Source organism: Pleurodeles waltl, chromosome 2_1 (assembly GCF_031143425.1).
Source record: "Pleurodeles waltl isolate 20211129_DDA chromosome 2_1, aPleWal1.hap1.20221129, whole genome shotgun sequence".
Lineage (NCBI taxonomy): Eukaryota > Metazoa > Chordata > Amphibia > Caudata > Salamandridae > Pleurodeles > Pleurodeles waltl.
Genome location: NC_090438.1, coordinates 59,851,116 through 59,868,962, shown reverse-complemented (window position 1 = coordinate 59,868,962; position 17,847 = coordinate 59,851,116).

Here is a 17,847-nt window from a genome sequence, read left to right as displayed (position 1 = left end):
ACGCCACCCTGTACCATTACTGTTAGCGCACTTTAGACTCAAAGGAAAGACTGAGATCTGATTTTTGCAGCTAGCTTTGCTGTTGATGTAGAATATAGGTGATGGGGTGTACAGAATGCTGCAGCAATGAAAAGGTTTGTAAGACTCATACTTCAGCCAGAATACCAGGCACACTGTAAGCCGTTGCCTTTGATATTGACAGGGGAAAGCTCAACTCCTTATATTTTTGAAGATAAATTCAAGATGAATTCAACATGTCCAGATACATCAGGTGTCAAGCTTATTAGCACAGAGGGTGTAATCAAATTTCTGGAAGAGATCTTACATTCGGGACATTTTCCTATTTTAATTTTGATGCACATTGGTACATAATTGACATCCAATGAGATGGAATTGCTTTGTGTAATCCCCAAACTAATCAATTTCAGTGATTCACGTTACACAGTGTGTGGCACCTAATATAACTGTTAAATAAATAATGGTTGTTAAAGTTTTTTTCTAATGCACAATTATGGGTGTCAAAATATTTTGGAATGCTAATGATTTTAGGATGATTCTAGTTGTAGCCAATGAATTATTAATATTGCAATTAAAATTACTATTAGTAGACTTTTCAAAGTGTGTTCATTATTGTACTTTAGTTGTGCCGCATTTTTACAATGACACCATTTTTATTAATATGGATGCGGTTTTAGTGTTCTGTTCATTTTATTCCTACTCATTCTCGCTCCCAATCAGTGTCTCTCTGCCTGTCTTCTCTACTCACAATATTCGCATCTCACAGTCACTTTGAAGTAACTGGTCATTTTCCTTAGAGTACATGTTTTATGAATGAAACTTTCTTCCTGTACTAAATGCTGGAATTCCACGAATATTTCCGCAGCAGTTCTGATGTAGGCCTGGTAGAAGATGCTGTTGTATGGGTTGCTGTTTGAAAAATGTTTCAGATTACATTGTGCATCTCCAGACAGCAACAGTGCAGAAGCTGTTGGGGACTTTCTTATAAGTGGGTTAGTGGTATGTGCATTATTGTGATAATCTTATTTCTGATTTGTTCAATCTGTGTTCTCACATGCCATGTTGAATAAGCAGGCTTTGCTTATTGCCTATTCATAAAATATGATTAAAAAACTAAGGGTAGGTGGAATTTTTAAAGGTCTTGGAGGAATTCTACAATTCTGTGTCACTCTTGTAACACAAAATTAAATTCTGCCACACCACCAGGGCAATTTAACAGGGCTGAAAGAGGGGGCAGTCCCTCTGTGTCTAAAAAACAATGAAGATAAAGTTTAACATGCAGTAATTTTTAAACATAGAGGAGCTGCTCCCTCTTCTAGCCCTTAAGCCACTGCACAGCAGTACATACACACTTATGTAAGGGCACCGAGGGGTATGCACTGCACTGTATATAAAAGCCCAGAGTGGTATCCACTGGAGTGGATACCGCTTGGTGCCCTTCATAAGTATGGAAGGGCGCTAAGTGGTATGCACTGCAGTGGATACCCCTCGGTGCCCTCACATACTTATGTAAGGCCACCGAGGGGTATGCGCCACACTGCCCTGCAGTGCATTGCAGCACATACCCCTCATTGCTCATTCATAGGTATGCAAGGGCACTGAGGAGTATGCACTTCACTGCACTGCACAACCCTTGGTTCCCTTACATATGTCTTATGGACGCTGCGTGGTATACACTGGAGTGGATACCCCTCAGTGCCTTTACATACTTATGTGAAGGCACCAAGGGCTATGCATTGCACATTGTGGTGTCCACTCTGCCCTTTCAGAGAATTCCATGGAATCACCTGGAAATTTTATGTAGTTCCACGGAATTCCGTGGAATGAAACTCCACCAATTCCGCCCACCCCAAATAAAACCCGCTTGATTCTGGGGTGAGCGAGAGATGTTCCTGAACATCTATTAGATAGGAATACTGTTCATTCAGTTTATAAATGTGTTGTTCATTTGGACTTAGTATAATTCTGATTTATTGACTGTGTGCTCTGTATCAGAGCCTTCATGTCACATTTCATATTTCTCTATACTGCTCAAACTGAGATTTTGCAATAAATCCCTTTAACTTTTACATGATCTAGAACTCGGTTATTGAGTGGTCCAAGTTACATATTTATTACTCTGCCAAACTAATGTTAGGTCTGATGCTGAGGAGAGTGTACTCTAATGCTAGATCAGTGATTCTGGACCAGAATCTCTGAAGGTAATATTCTGAGTGTCTAAGACTTTGGGGTTCAGGGTTCGGCACCCACATGGGTTAGTAGACAGATTGAATAGGACTATAAAGTAGAATATTCGAGTGCCAGGTGAGAATAGTAAGAGCTGGAGCTACTTAATAGGATTGTGGTTGGTAGGATGACTCCACCAGCGATGGAAGTGTTTGGAATTTGAACTGGATAACGAGGTGTTTGGAAACCAGAAGTGCTTTAGAAGAAGAATGTGTGACTCATAAGCAAAAATATGTAAATGCCACGTCTTCTGACCATAGCATGGAGAGCAGATTGTGGAAAGTTGAACTTTTAAGCTCTAGGTTTGTTTCTTTGTCCGCTTTAAGTTAAGCATCCTGTATATTTATGCCTTTTCGTCTTCTTATTGTTAACACTACCTTGACATTGTTTAGTAAATAATTATATTTCCATGGCTTAGGAAGGGAGGTGTGTGACGTAGTGATGCCCTATTTAGAGGTAGGTGTAGTCTAGAACTTTCCTGTACTCTCAATTGCTGCTGAGTAAGTAAATGCAGCATTTACCTTCCATAGTTACACTAATATTGGGTTCTATGTCCCATCTTCTTGACCTTTGAGACCTAGGAGAGCAAGGTCAGTGGAGGTGGAAGCAAGGGGAACAACTGCTACCCCTACTTAGGAATAGCTTGCACTCATGTTGTCATAGTATGAAGAAGGGCTGAGTGCCTGATTTAGATATTGGCGGATGAGTTACTCCATCTCAGCAGTGATAGGGTATTATGGGATTTAAATTTCGGCTGATGGGACATCCTTCCGTTGTGATGGAGTAACTCACCCGCATTCAGAATGTAAACTAAAGATTATATTACATATTTATTAATAAACATTTATATAGTGCAGGTCTAGCCAGATGGGCAGCAGAGCACTTTCTACTTAAGAAGAGCAAAGTACCGTAATAACACAGGCAGAGTTAGAAAGAGATAATGGATAAAAAGAAGATATTAGTCTTTGAGGTGGACTCTCAAGAGTTGGGTCTCCAGGTCCTTCCAGGAGGAGATCAAATGAGGCTTGAGTCTGATATTTTGACGCAGTTGATTCCAAATGATTGGGTCTTGATAAGAGAATACCTTGTTTAGTCTTTGATTTTTCTGTTCTTCTGAAATTCCAAAAGTAATTATGGATTGCCTTCTTATGTTCTTTTGTCATCAGAAGGTAGATTTTTGCTCTGACCACTATTCATCTGTGACGGGTTGGCTTCTGCATGTAAAAGTACACTCAAGGGGGCAAGGACAGAGCTAGGAAGACCACCTAGTATAGCGTTGCTGCAGTAGAGGTGTGAGAGTTCTAACACCTGTGCTGCAATCCTCAAGCCTGCAGAGGACTGGGGAGCTTCGGTTTGCTAAGTATGTGTAGTTGTATGGGCGCAGGTTTTGGAGCTATGGGGCATCCTCCCTAAGTTTTAGACAATGATAAAGCCAAGAGATCCAGCAATGGAAGACAGTGTTTTGTAGAGATGCTTAAATGCATGACTATCTCTAAGCATTATTGTACCTGAGGTGGAGATTCAATGGAGTAGAGAAGGAGGGTTTCTGTTTTAGATGGATTCAGTTTCGGTAGGTAAATGTTCATATGAAGTATTCGTTTTTCTAATAAGGTTTTTAAAGTTCAGTGTCCTATGTATCAGTAGCATAAGGCCACATTTATAGGTAGGAATAGGAAAAAACTATTCAGACTCAGGGCGTGATTACTACCTTGGCGGAACGGCCACTTCATCACAAAAGTGACGGATATCCCGTCTGCCATAGTACAAGTTCCATTATATCCTATGGAACTTGTAAAACGGCAGGCGGGATATCGTCTCTTTTGTGACGAAGTAGCCTATCCGCCAAGGTCATAATCAGGCCCTCATTATCTAAACGTGAAAATCAGCATAGTTGCTACAGGCAGGGACGCAGAGGACAAGTGGTTGGGAGTTAGAGTTGTCAGGGCTGGGGCAGGGCACAAAAGGCAAGGGTAAGTCGAGGAGGAAGGTTGTCTCCTGCCACTTGCAGGTGTTGCGGCATTTGTGGCAAGTGGAGCCCTCTCAGCCCCAAGTGCTGCCTATTGTCCAGGACTGTACTTGATGGTCTAGGGAGGAAGGGGGGTGGTTGTGTGTTGGGGCTGTGATGGAGAGCAGCAGAGGTAAGCTGGTGTGGGCAGTTCCCCCAGTGGTTCTGTGGGTGGTGCACGGTGGCCAGGCTAATCTCCAGTCCTCAGCCCTTGCCATCTGCATAAATCAGACACAAGCCCAGCCAGGTTTTACCAGATGCAGAATTGTGACTGGCAAACACAAAAGTAGTGTTTCTGCACCCAGGGTTACCTGATGAGCTAAATAGGTCTCATTCATTTTTCACCCACTGATCCTGGGTGCAAAATACTAAACCACTTGCTCTTTGTTTGGAGATATCTGAAACTGGAGTTAAGCAGACTGATGTTGATAAGGAGTGTGTGTGTGTGTGTGATGGGGGGGGTGTATCTCCCCAGGTGGGTAATAATGAGAGCATATGATTATAGCTCACGGAGTCACATGATGAAGGAACTTTGCAAGTGTTTCAATTTTTTTTTTAATGGGGTGTAAGTAATTCAATCAATTGAACTGTATTCGTTTTTTAAGAATTTAAAGCGAATACAATTGGCATCAAGGTAAAAGATTGCAGCTGCTTTTTAGATGGAATCTACTTCTATTAAAAATCAAAACAAGATGGAAAAAATATGTACAAAAATTGTGAGAACATGTAGACAAATGTAGCAAACCCTTTTATTACAGTACTGCAAATAAGCTAGACTGTAGCAGTATGTATCATATTAAACAATTAGTAACATTATACGCAGCAGAACTCTGCCTGCAGAACACACAGCTGGCGAAGTTAATACATCATATTCCCAACGAGTCCACAGATGAAGTGTCGTGATATTTGTGGACTACAAGCATTATGAAATAATCCACCTACTCTTCAAAGAAGCGAAGCAAAAACTTCTGGAAATGATTTGAAAAAAAGCAAAAACTGGTGGAGTGAAGCTTTCCCACTCTTGGTGAGTGGTACTGTTTATACAATTGTACACTAAATTAGACACTTTACAGATCAGTTAATGAGGACAAGAACAAAACTAACCCATTTGATGAAAACCTACAGCAAGAAGCCCATTATCTGGTAGTAATTAAAGAGGAACATGAATTTAAATGAATGCTGCAGCAAAAGACATGAAATATTCGAAGAAATGAATACCTCACTCTTATTAACATCGAGAAACCAATTTCAGTTCGTGTTAAACATTTCATTTGCAAAATGTCTTCAAAGAAAAGCTCAGATTGTGTTTAAACTAGAGTCTCGTTTGCAATTGACTTTTTTTTTATTTAATTTTTTTAGTGTGGAGTTTAAAGAAATATTCTAAGCTCAGTAAGCAAACCTGTATCTCTGTTTTGTTCTGCACCAAACCTTGCAACAATAATGCACAGGTTTTTTTTCAAAATATGATCCATTACAATATGGATTCCGACAGAGAACTATATTTTTGTAAAACACAAATTCGAAAAGCTGAATGGCAGGGTAATTACTTGGATTGGGCAGAAACACTGTGGGCCATATTTATGGGGAATTGGCCTGGGGCAGCACAGCAAGTCATCTTGCATTCCTGCCCTACGCCAATGTGAAAAGTCAGAAATGCACTGTATCTATGCAATACGTGCTCATGCCTGTCCTTTCCCCATGCGTTGGCGCTCAATTGACTTCCTACCGCCAACGCAAGCACCCTTACCCCATGATGCAAGGGTGCCTGCGTTGCATGCACAACTGTTTTTCTGCAGGCAGGGGCACCTTCCTGCGCAAAAACAATTGCAAGAGGCATTTTCCTCTTTCTGCAGCACACATGGAAAAAGAAAAATGGGGAGAAAAGAAAATATTTCTCCTCGTTACACTTGCTCTGGAGAGGCGTAAGGTTTGGCACTGCTCCAGGTTTACGTGCTTTTGTAAATCGGTGGAAGCGTCAAAATCCAAGGGGGATGTGTGGGAAAACCCACTGCTACGTCCATGGAACTCCTCCCTTTTGCAGAGTAAGGTAACGCAGTGACTTGTGCTGCTTTGTCCTACCCCCCTTAACTATAAGGCCACAAACAGCCAATCAGAGTGGCTTTGCGTGACCTCATAGATATGATTGAGCGGATTGCACCACTGGAGCATCAAAAAAAGGTGACGCTCCGGGGCGCAAGCCTCTCATTAATATGCCCCTGTGTGTTTCCGATCGGGCATTACTCCAAGTTGTTGGGTAATTCCTCTCTCTCGCTCACAAATTTCCCCAAACAAATTTTCTTGATGCTCAAATGTGCATGAGGATAACTGGTTGTAAAGAGGGTAAATGTGCAAAAGTCAAGTGAGGTAATTCTAACTCTGCATGTTATTCCATTTTCAAAATTATTCTGTATTCAAAATAAGACTGTACTTTTGGCATGGGAGAGAACTGCAAGATGTGGTAACTTGTTCTGCCCTTCGCAAGCTTAGCACGCATTAATTCGTGCAAGGTCAGAATGAGGACCTGCATGTTTCAAAGAGAAGCGTAATGAACTAATGTTTTATTGTCTTATTAGGTAATTGTCTATACTTTTTTAATTATATGTTGAGAAAAAAAAAAACCTGGTGTGTTTGTTATAAATGAATAAACATATGTCTAGAATTAAAAAATGTTTTAAAAAAATCACTTTGAATTGTGAGAAAGTTCAGAAAAACAAGTAACTTGGGGCCAGATGTATCATCATCCCGGTTTGCATTTCCTAAATAGCGATTTTTAAGAAATCGCTATTTAAGAAATACAAAATGGAATGTATGAAAATTGCGATTCTGTAACAGCGATTTCTTAAAAGTCGCAATCGAAATTATCGAATCGCAATTAGGGAATGGGACTCCATTCATCCCTATGGGCTTGTGCGAATGGTTTTCCATTACCTAATTTGCGAATTCCCTCTAGGAATTCGCAAATTAGGTTATGCAAACCCCAGGGAGATGGGGGCCTAAGGCTCCCTTTGATGCACCCCCACAAAATATTTGTGGACATGTTAAAGCGCACACATGCCGTCAGGGCATGTGTGCGCTACATGTCATTTTTTAAAATGCATTTGTAATTAATTTTTAAAAATTGCACATGCTTACCACTAAACTTGAATTCCAAATTCGCATTTAGGAAACGCATGATACATGTGAATAGATAATCGCAAATAGGTATTCCCTATTTGCGATTTCCTAATTACGGAATCGCAATTTGCGATTCCCTAGTCGGAGTTGCAATTTTAAGGAATCGCTATTTTTGCGATTCCTTAAACTTGCACTGCAAATTCCTTTCATAAATCATGAAAGGCAATTTTGCATTCACAAATGGTGGAATATTGCGATTTGCACCGTTTGCGAATGCAAAATCCTTTGATACATCTGGCCCTTGGATATTAAATATTGCGAATAATCAAGGTGGATTCAACAACTTCACGAGAATAATGACTGATGTGATATAGAACAGAGAAGTGTCTGCAGATCACACAGCTGGAAAAGATAATGCTCTGTGCTCCCGAGAAGGTTCTGGAGGGAGGAAGTTTACATTAATAGATTAAAAGCCCTTTGAAATGTTCCTCCCACTCTGCCAAGGATTGAAGCAGATGCGAAGGACTGACGCTCCTTCACTCCAGGTAAATGGCACTGTTTATAAAAGTGCATTAAATGACTCCTCTTACAGAACAAGGAGGATCAGAACAAAACTAATGCATTCTTTGAAAACCTACACCATGACACCCATTACCTCCAAGTGAATGCACGACTGTAAATTAACCTGAATTTAAATGAATGTTATGCCAAAGTACATGACATATATTGAAGGCATGAATGCCTTAGATTTAATAGCGAGATAATACTTTTAGATCAATTTTAGCATTTCATGAGCACAATGTCTGCCAATATATATCCAAAGTGTATTAAACGTGAATTGCCATCCGACTTTGATTTGTTTTTAATTAAAGCTTTTTTTGTTTGGAATTTAATGCAAGAATCCACGTTGTGTGTATAACAACCACTTAGTATTTTGCAATGCACGAGTGACAGTCCTTATTCACTTTCCACTATAAGGGCCCCTTTCATCTGTTTGTAATGCGGATCTCACTCTCTTCGCCATGTACTTGACTTAATTACGAAAGAAGCTCTTATTTAGCCAAATTGGATAATACTCGTCTACGTAACGTAGAATTTGTCACTGTGTGCGTCCTTAAGGAAGGTGAAATTCACAGTTAAGGTTGACACAGCACTCCATGGAAAAGATGTTTTGGGGTTACTGGAAACATGGCCGCCCCAAGCCCATCATGTGGTAAGTCTTCACCAAAACTTTACAACAATAATCTATAGGAGTTTCACATTTGTACATCCAAAATAGTTGCAAGTTGAGCAAATCTGTATGAGTTAAAACGGGGCGGAGGCAAAAAATGTTCATTTCATTATTCTAATGGAATCTCCTATGGAAACTTTCTCTGCATAAACCTCAACTTGAGATGGAGCGTGGTCGAGCTGTCCAAGATGGCGGACGTCTCTCCGTAGAGCTCCGCCACCAAGCTCGACAATCATTTACAATTCTCATCAGGGGGCCCTTGGGGGACACATTCGGATTAGCCTGCAGCTGTGTACATCATAGCCGCAAACAGTTGCTGCTGAGCTGCGACAAGACAACACCCAGAGAGCCTTGAGAGGAGTACACCTTGCCGAGCCTGGCTGCCGAGACATGCAGAGGTGATCCCCATGTGACGGGGGAAGAAGAGTGAACGGACGACCGACCCTCCCCACTTCGGTGCCTCAGTTGAACCGCGCAGGAAGGCGCAACTCGAGGATGAGCCTGGTGTTTCCTGCAACAGGGCCTAAAACCCAAATAATGGAGGGCAGCCCATTGGACGTCCTTCACCCACCGGAGACAACACGACAACCAGAGGAACACCCAGGGATTCCTTCACGTCATCAGGGCCAAGGAAGGACCTGAGAGGACCTCACTCAAACAACCTCAGCTGAAATTTACCAAGGGGGGCAGGGCGGCTCTCCCCTCTTTTCCTCTTTCTCACATCAGCTCCACAGCCTTAAGACCGGGCCGAGATGCACAGCACTTGGGGCCTCCCAGCGTGAGGTTTGGATAGACGGCGACAGGGGACAGACCCTCCCCTGCAACGAGCTGCCACCTCCGGAGGTGGAGTGCACCCATACTCCCCGCATATCCCCCAATTCAGCATCATAATCGAGATGCAGGGGGATTGCTGCATAGAGGACACGGCTACGGCTGGTGGTTGATCCGTCCTCGGGCCCCGAACACCTCCTCCACATCGATGCTGTAATTGAGATGCATGAGGGGCTGCAGCCTAGACAAAGTTGTCAACTGGGGCATGCCACACTACCACAACATCTACCCCTACTCCACCAGCTACATTAGTGTGGATGGTGGCGGGCCCTGCACTACCACTTTGGATCACTTCCCCCCCGACAGCTGGAGGTTCCATCGCCAGCATCAAAAGAAAAAGGACACTTGAACAGCTATCTTTACCCCCCAAACTGAGCCACTATCAACCAGCCTCCTTTTAAGCCAACAGCGAGCCAGGAGCTGGTGAACGAGACACCAACACCCACACGTCTTGCCCCCGCTAATGGTGACAGTGGTAATATTCTCCAAAAGACATTACAGTTGGGAGGAGCTCCCCACTGAGTGGCCCGTGGACCCCTGCAATGCTCTCTTACCACTCCTTAATTTGAGGGGACTTTGGGCAGGCTCTGCTCCAATACAGCGGCTCCCCCTCAAACAGTGATGGGCCCACCATCAACGATCCCAGACACGCATAAATCAGAAGTCACACTCTCTGATTCCAACAAACTGGACCGAGCGTTGGCAGCGATGGAACACTCCCAAATTACTATGGAGGCCCGGTTTGACTCCTTGGTGACGGAGCTTAGTTTCTTGCAGGATGATCAAGGGAAACTCGCAAACAAGGTGGCAGATGGTGAAACAGCTGTTGCTGCCCTACAACCCACTGCAGTAGATTACCAGACTGCAATCCAGAACTTATGCGACCAAGTCCGACACCTTGAGAACAGAGTGGATGACCTGGAGGGAAGCTCTTGGAGGACCAATATTCCCATCCATGCCCTACCAGAGGGGATTGAAGGATCAGACACCTTGACCTACGTAGAGCACTTATTGAAAACTTTCACACCTGAAACAGAACTCTCACCCTTCTACCCACTAGAGAGGGCCTATTGAGTCCTGGCGAGGCGACCCTTCCCGGGGAAACTTCTCACCCAATGCTAGCAAAGCTACTGCACTTCAAGGATTTTTACTCAGTCCTCTGGGCTGCTAGACGAGCGGGCCCACACGCATCAAGGACAAGGTGATCATGTTATTCCCTAACTACACCCGCGCAGTCCAATTACAGCGTTCCTCTTTCTTGGAAGTGAAAAAGAGACTCCGCAAGCTGGGCGTACAATATTCATTGTTGTTTCCTGCCCGCCTTAAAATAATGCTAGTAGGAACAACCTTGTTTTTCACTGACCCGAAGGAAGCATGGGACTGGTTAGACTAACACCAGGGACACACACCACAAATGCAAGACAAACCTACATAGCCAACCCTTGTAGGCAGGGCCGACCACATGGAAAGGCTCGACGGAAGGTGACCCCCCGCCCAATGACCACCTCCCTGCCAAACTTGTATAAAATCTTCACTGCTCGCAGACATGACCGGCAGGTGACCACTGATGATGACCGAGGCCCACATCTCTTCTCCTCTGATGAAGAGACCAACCCCCCGGAAGACTCTCTTAGAGAATCTCAGTCACCTCCATTACTCACACTTCATATGGCAGACACCCTCATTTGATCCTCCACACAATACTTAAGTACATTACCAGCAATGGCATGACACAAAGCTCTAACCTTAGCACACCCCTGCATAAACAACCTGCAGCATGGCGCTGCCACCTGAGAGGCACAGATGCCCATGAGCCTCTAGAGCCATGCACTTGACTTTCATTACATAATCATCCCTAGACACATCAGTTTTGGACACTTGGAGACCAAGGGGTATGAAACCCCAGGTATAATTCAATATGACCCTGTGGACCCCCAAATGCCATTTTTCTTACATGTTAAGGGCCGGATGGCTCGTTTACAACCACAGGCACTGACCCTCCTCCACATGCAACTGTAGAATTAAATTAAAACACTGAGTTTGGAAGCACCGCTGGCTGTAATGGCCCCCCTTTTATTGGACCCACTATTCTCCTAAGTTTTTAATGCTCCCTTGACAGACCCGCATCTCCACAGTACCTGTTACTGGACAGGCACACGTAGATCTGACATCTGGGCAGGACCTGATGGGGCTGGTCTCACACTGCTCCATTGTGATACATTGCCTCACCCACCTACCCTTTACAACTATACACCACCATGACCTCCACAACAGATAACCGATTCCTTACTCTAAATGTCTGGAGTATGTACACGGTCCGCAAAGTTATCCGGTCTCCTCCTATATTAAATGTCAGTGGGCACAGGTGGCACTTCTGCAGGAGAAACATGTCTTCACCGGAGAACTGGAACTACTTCACAAATGTTGGAGGGGAGTATCTATGCCAAGACCTACTCAGTGTATGCCTGGGGTACCCTTATAGGGATCCGGTCCTGGGTTCCCTACCAAGAAATATGCTCGACAGTCGACAGTGAGGGCTGTTATGTTCTCCTTGAGGGGCGACTTGATGGCCAACCGCTTCTCATAGGGAGCACTTATGCTCCAAATGCTGACCAAGGGGCCTCTTGGGATACGCTGTGAGTGATGCTCCCCCACAGGACACATTTACCTTGAAAATTGGGGAAGACTTTAACTGCATATTAGACCTTATTCTAGACAGGTCCCATCCCCCACTACTCTGTTCTCTGCCACAATCACAGACAGATCCCTTTCGTGCATGGATCCCACACAGGTCACTGACAGATGTTTGGCGTTCACTCCACTCTGGGGTCCTACTACACTCCTTGCATTCCATACCCCACGACCTGTATTTCTAATTGGATCACATCCTATGCTCACCTCTCCTCCTGCCCCTTGTTCAACACTCTACCTGAGCTGAGCACCCTCTGATCATGACACATATCATGGATATTCGCTGGACACCCCTTTATACCCCAGTGCCCACATGGAAACTGTCAAGAGACTGCCTTGAGGATCCGGTCTTCCATGCAGAGCAGGCAGATCACATTCAGAACTACTTTTCTAAAACAGCGACACAGCATCTGCTGGAACATTGGAATGGGAAGCCTTCAAGGTGGTTACGAGGGAAGTCTGCATCCAAGAGAACGTGGGTGTCCATAGGACCTTGGAGAGGGAAGTAGAGCAGACTGAGCGCAAAGAAAGTTGATTAGGAATCCGGCACTAACCACACAGCTCAGGAAAGCTAAGACTGATCATGCAATGCTCCTAGAAGATCTGAGACAACACCAATTTCACTGCCAAAGCTTCTAAAGTGCATAGGGAAGGCAACAAAGAAGACAGGCTCCTTGCATGGTTTATCTGCCGCAAGATGACTACTCACCCAATCATAGAATTGGTGGCTCCTAATGGCACCACCCTATATCATCAGTCAACCATCCTTTAGGCCTTCTATGACTATTATTCCACTACATATAGGGCCCGTTAGTCAGTTCTACCAAACCTCACTGAAATGTTCCTTGCTAGCTTCTCCATTCTTTCCACTCCCGCATCACTTAGAGATTCCTTGGAATTAATAATCACCGACACATATGTGAAACAGACGATATGCAACCTCACCTGTAATAAAACTCCGGGACTAGACAACCGCCTCTAGATTATTATAGCACCTTCTTGTCACAACTGGCCCTGCGCCTTACGGCCATGTACTCAGCCACACTTAGCGCAGGTGAGCTACCACATCAACTACGCGACTCCCTACTGATCCTCCTCCCCAAACCGGACAAAGACCCCACGAGATTAGGCTCCTATAGAGCAGTTGTCATTCTAGGTGCGGATTATTAAATACTAGGGAAGATCCTGGCAGATAGATACGCCAAAATTCCACCATCCCTTAGCCACTTTGCCCAAAAAATGATTTGTACCCAGACGCGGCACCTCTCAGAACATCCGTCGGCTCTCTCACGTTCAACACCAGGAGCCAGATGTATCAGGATTCCAGGTAGCAATTTCCAAGTTGCGATGTTTAAGAAATCGCAATTTTAGAAATGCAAAACGGGATGTATCAAATTTGAAAATCGCTAATAGCGATTTCTTAAAATTCGCAAACAGTATTTGCGAGATGCAAATACCGAATCGCAAAAAAAATTGCGATTCAGTAACTGAAAATCGCAAATATCGAAAACGGCAAACTGGAACAGCCTGATGACATCACAATCAGGAAGTGAGTCAGCCCATGCTGTTTCCAGATGGCACACCCATAGGAGCAAGGAGAGAGACACAGCCCAGAACCAGGGAGTCAGCATTGTGAGGAAGCCAGGATCAAACTGCAACATGGCCAATGCTGGCAATGGGAAGGAGAAGGGAGACAGGAAGAGGAAGCTGAAATTCGGTGAGAAAGAATTGGACGTGCTCATTGAGGATGCTGTTGGGAACCATGATTGGCTCTTTGGCAAGACCTCACTCCAAGTACCTGAGAGTGAGAAGCGGAAACTCTGGTCTGACATCCAGACAAAACTATGTGCAGTGGGTATTGCGCAGATCTCTGTGGAGGAGATACGCAAGCGATGGTGCAACCTGCAGTCCCGTGCCAAGGAGAGGGTGGCTAGCAGGCTTAGGGAGGCAAGGAGCACCGGAGGTGGACCATCCACCCACACACCGTCCACCCCTATGGAAGACCTGGTGGAGTCCACATTGCTGCCAGAAGCTGTCAGTGGTGTAACTGACATTGACACCTCAGGGACACCCAGCACCAGCAAAGGTAAGGCCAGTGATTATGTGCATCCCCACATGTGCATGTACACATGCCCCTTAGGAAATAGAACATAGCTTGATGCACAATGAAAAGTAGTCCATGTCACATCTTACATACAACACAACAGTGCCTTGTGGGAGTGGTAGTACACAATCCTAAGGTGAATACACAACATAAATAGCAAGATATTGGTCAGCCACATAGAGAAACACCACAAATGACTCAGGGTGACACAGTTTAATTGTACATTTAAAGCAATACTGTGGAAATCTGTGACAAATGCTAGAACTGACATGCTGCACATTATCCTTGCAGATGACTTGGTCCCTGGTGCTGCAGGATCTGAAAAAGTGGGGGAAGCAGAAACACAGCCACAGTCAGACTCAAATACAGGTGAGTCCTACAGTATTGTTCCGACTAGACGCAGGGCAAGGGTGTTACCACTGCCAGAGTACAACCTGGACTCAGATGAGATGCCAGAACATGAACCCACACCACCACCAGAGCCGAGTCCCACAGGAGGACAGCAGACCCTGCACCAGCGCCAGTCAACTTCCCTAAGGAGGCGCCACAATGCAGGCAGACAGGGCACAGAAGAAGGAGTGGGCCCATCAATCTTTGGTGGCCTGGAAGCTTCCATGCTGAAGGTGCAGCGCCTGCAATGCAAACATTTGAAGTCACTGCACAGACAGTTTGTGTCTCACAATAGCAATTTGGGGTTACAAAACAAGCACTTGGAGACCCTGATTGAGGGACAGCAAAGAGTTGCTGAAAACACCAAGGAGTTGACACAGGCCATTGGGGAACTCTGCACCGAGATACGGCAGGAGCGCGTCAGCCAGCGCAGGCGCCATCACCAATATTTGGAAAAGTTTGATAGTTTCTGTAGATCAGTCATTAGGCTTGCAAGTTCAACAGCCCAGATATCACGGCATGCCGTTGCCACACAGCTGGAGATGGCACATTGCAGTCGGGACATTGCACAGGGACTGGTGCAAATTACCAACGTAGTGGATGCCATGCAAACAGCACGCAGTGCCACAACCAGTGAACTGGGCATTGGGGACAGTGAGGAGTCCTCTAGCCTCAGCAGTCTGACAGTCCCTGTGATTGATCCGAGGCGTTGCAGTGCCAGACACAGTACTGCAGGTGAACCTGCTACTAAAGTTGCCAGCGAGGGCACTAAGCACTCAAGTGGAGTGCGTGGGCGTAAGAAGGGATGTTGAGGGCTACAGAGGACCACCTAAACATGTAGAAATAAAGTCATGCTATGATGCTAATAGTGTGACACTGTTGATAGTTCATGTCTGCCCATTGTGAATAGCTATGTCCTAATGACACATTCTTTATCTGAAGTCAAGGTAATAAATATGCTAACTACTGAAATACATATTATTGAAGTTGATTTGTCATTACTTACATCAAAAATGGTTGCGTGTGATGTCAGCCCGTCTTTACCTGCCTTCTGCTGCACTGGTCCTGTCTGCTGGTAGAAGGGGTGTTAAGGGATCATCATCCTCATCTGAGTCTGGCTCCGTGAGTTCCACTGGTATGCCCCTGGTGGTTGCTATGTTGTGCAGGATAGCACATGTGGCCACAATTTTGCATGTTGTCTCTGGGCTGTACTGTAGTGCACCTCCACTCCTATGGATGCACCTGAAGCGGCTCTTCAGCAGCCCAAAAGTGCACTCTACCACATTGCGGGTAGCCATATGTGCAGCATTGCACCTCCTCTATGCTGGAGTGGCAGGGCTCAGGCAGGGTGTTACCATATAGGTGCGCACTGCGTAGGCACTGTCTCCTCAATGCACAGAGAGTAAAATGAGTACATTTGCTGTCTGACGTCATGCTTACATCAATGCATTATTCTGAACTATCAAATTACCTGGTAGATATCCTTCCCCAAACTCCCCAGCTAGCAGTCTTGTGTGTATCCCGCTGTGGCGAAAGATGTAGGAGTCATGTGTGCTCCCTGGGTATCTGGCCACGAGATCGGTAATGATATAGGAGGCATTGCATATCACAGTATGTTCAGAGGATGATGGTATTTACGGTTGCAATACACATACTCGCTGGCTAATGGTGGACAGATTGCTACATGTGTCCCATCAATGGCACCTAGGACATGTGGGAACTGTGCTATCTGGTAAAAATTAACTTTGGTTTGTTGTAATGCCTGTGGGGTTTTGGGGAATCTTATGTACAGTTGTATTCTGATCAGCATGGCATTGAGAAATGCGTTGAAAAATCTAGAGAGGGCACTCTGTGATACCCCTCCAGCTGCTGCTATGACCCCATGATAGCTCCCTGAGGCTAGTAGGTGCAGGGAGCATAATACCTGCACATGGGTGGGTATGCTATTGGTCCTGTGTGTTGTGCGCTGCAGAATGGGTTTTAGCTCAGCTATCAGGTCAAGTATCATGGCTGAGCTTAACCTGTACTTATCATATATTTCCCCCTCAGTCTGCTCAAAAAGGGTTATGCGCACTCTGAAAATGCGCTCCTGTCTCCTCAAACCTGCAAAGCTCCTCATTCTCCTCGCCATGACATAGAGTGCAGCCATTGTGGAAGAGGGGCTGAGGCATTCTGGGCCTCTTTACGCAGGTTGTGCCTGGTTACCACCTGGTTTCAATTTGTGGTAAATTGCATGTGCAAACGGCCATTCTGCGAATAATCGCAATTTGCGAGTTTTTGCTACATCGCATTGCGAATCCATTTTTGCGTGTCGCAATCTGCATCTCACAAATAGTGGCACAATTTAGGAGATCGCTATCTGCGATTCACTACTCTGTATCGCAATTAGCGTTTCGCACAAAGCAATTCGGTAAATCATATGACTATTTGCGATACGCTGTTTTACGACACGCTAATTCGTGTCACATTCTCAAAAATTCGCAAAATTCATGCGTTCTTATTTTCCCACTGCGAATGCCTTTCGTACATCGTAAAACGCATTTTTGCATTCGCAAACGGACATTTGCACTGTTTGCGAATGCAAAAACGCTTGATACATCTGGCCCCAGGATCTAAGCTGTTTTCCGAGAGCGGCATGCCTTGTACTCGATCTAGAAAAGACTTTGATATCGTACCATGGCCTATCTATTCACAGTACTTTCCCATATGGGGATAGGGCCAAAACTGCTAGCGTACACCCGTTATTCTATACCAGTCCTATTTCCCGTGTCCACTTGGGCCGCCTTATCTCAGCTCCATTTCCCCATTGAGCAAGGCGCAAGGCACTCTTCTTTGCCCTTGCAAATGAAGCCCCTTGCCTTAAGTCTCAGTGAGGAGGATCGAGAGAGGGGTGGATCGGTCACACGCAGTATCTCTTTATGCTGAGGATCTGCTGTTATACCTACGAGACATCACAATGGATCTTGCACCTCCTCAGAACCCCTGTGGCAGACTTTGCCTCTACGGCAGGGCTACAAGTTAACTGGATGAAATCATCAGCATACCCACTCTGCCCAAACCAACCACCACTTGAGCTGTGGGTGGGGGATGCCCATATACTGTGGCAGGCACAATCAACCCGTTGCTTAGGTATTTACCTCTATCACACCCCTACTGACATGTATGAGAGAAATCACCATAAAGCCCTGGCTATGATTAAGGCCCACGCTCAGTTTTGGCAGTCTCTTCCCCTGGCCC